Raw genomic sequence first — 2,072 nt, forward strand, 5'->3', positions numbered from 1 at the left:
GGTTGTTTGTGTGGACACATTTTGTTTATCCAGTCAGCTGTTGATGGGCGCTTGGGGTGTGTCCACATTTGGCTGCTGTGACCAAGCTGCTGTGAACAAGGTATTAGATATCTTTTAAGTCCTTGCTCTCAGTTCTTCTGAGTGTATACTCAGAGGCGGAACTGCTGGCTCATGTGTGGGAATTCCCTATTTTATTTTTTGAGGCGCCATCGCTGTTTTCCACAGCAGCCGCGCCATTTCATACTCCTCCCACAGTGCCCAGAGCTCCTGTTCCTCCACATCCTGGCTAATGCTCGCTGTTTTCCATCCTGGTGAGTGGTGGCAGAGGGGTATCAACGTCTGACATGTACCAATGCTGTGATGATGTTGCACACACACATATATTTTTAAAGTTCTTTTTTTTTTTGAGTTGGAGTCTCACTCTTTTTTGCCCAGGCTGGAGTCCAGTGGCACGCTCATGGCCACCGTAGCCTCGACCTGCTGGGCTCGCGCGATCCTTCTGCCTCAGCCTTCTAAGAAGCTGGAATGACAGGCGTGCGCCCCCCCTCTCCTGGCTACTTTTTATCACTTATGTAGAGACAAGGTCTTGCCATGTTGCCCAGGCTGGTCTCGAACCTCTGGGCTCAGGCAGTCCTCTCTCCTCAACCTACCAAAGTGCTGGGATTAAAGGCACCGCGCCCAGCCAGTTCTTCACCTTTTAGGTCTCCACACAGAGAAATATCTGTAGACTGAATGATATGGTGTCGAGGGTTTGTTTTTAAACAACCGGGGGGTGGAAATGAAGCTCAGTGGGCCAAAGGGAGGTGCTGTTTAAGGTGGGGGGTGGCCGAGTGGCTTCGTGTCCTGTCTGCTCGGGTTTTGTGCGCTCTGAAACTCGCCCTTCAGCGACACTCGAGGATCGCCACAGTCCTCCCCCAGCCTCTCCCACACCCCCCGCGGCGCCCTTCACGCCCCAGCAGCGCTGAACGGCTCCCGGCCCCCCTGCGGCCGCCCCCGTCCTCTCCCACTCTGTCTCACCGGGGCATCTCTGCCGTTGCCTCCCAGCCTGGAGCGCGTCCCCTCTTCGGGTGACGTCTGCTCCCTGAATGCCGAGCTCAGGGGCCCTTCTCTGGGAGGCTTCCCTGCCATCCCTGTGCTGTCCTCCTGTCCGCTCCTTCCCCAGAGTGCTCCGGCCTGCCGCCATCCGTGGCTTCTCCTTCAGGTCCCAGGGAGCAAGCGCCCAGGACACTCGATCATCTTGCTCTCCCTGGCCCTGGCGTCCTGCCTGGAATGTGGCCAGAGCCTAGCGAACCTTGCGTGGAGTGTGTGCTCCGTGCCATTCTTGTGTGCACGGCCTGCCTGGGGCACGGGGTGGGAGGACCACACGAACCCCGGGACTGCTGCCTGGGCAGGGCGGCTGTTGAGTGCAGAAGTGTGGCGCCATGGACCTTTAGAGATCATGTAACCAGCACCTTCACTTCATAGGTCAAGAAAGCAGATTCTAGCCGGGCTTGGTGGCCCAGCCTGTAATCCCAGCACTTTGGGAGGCCGAGGTGAGTGGATTGCCTGAGCCCGCGGGTTCGAGACCCACCTAGGCAGCTTGGCGAGACCTCGTCTCTACAATAAATAAATAAATAAATTAGCCAGGCACAGTAGCGCGCGCCTGTAATTCCGGCTACTCAGAAGGCTGAGGCGGAAGGATCGCCGGAGCCCAGCAGGTCGAGGCTGCGGTGGCCGGGAGCGGCCACTGCACTCTAGTCTGGGCGACACAGTGAGACTCCAACTCAAAAAAAGAAAAAAAGAAAGAAAGCAGATTCTGAGTGGATTATGTATTAGCTAAAGTCACGCAGCTGGCAGGCAACAGCCTGCTTGGTTTTCGCGTCTGCCAGGCCACCTTTTGAGCACCATTTGGTTTTTCTGCAGTGAAGAGGACGTACCACCTGCCTGCCAAATATAAGGAACAACTTATTTAACGTTTTTGTTTCTCAGTGAATTCTAGCATTTTGCTCTATAGTCCTGCAGAAAGAGACTTTACTGCGTTAAATGCTTATATAGCCTTGTTTTCTTTGTTTTCTTTTTTTTTTTTTTTTTTT

The sequence above is a fragment of the Carlito syrichta genome, unplaced genomic scaffold (genome assembly GCF_000164805.1).
Source record: "Carlito syrichta isolate Samal-C Ts95f unplaced genomic scaffold, Tarsius_syrichta-2.0.1 Scaffold131072, whole genome shotgun sequence".
Taxonomy (NCBI): Eukaryota; Metazoa; Chordata; class Mammalia; order Primates; family Tarsiidae; genus Carlito; species Carlito syrichta.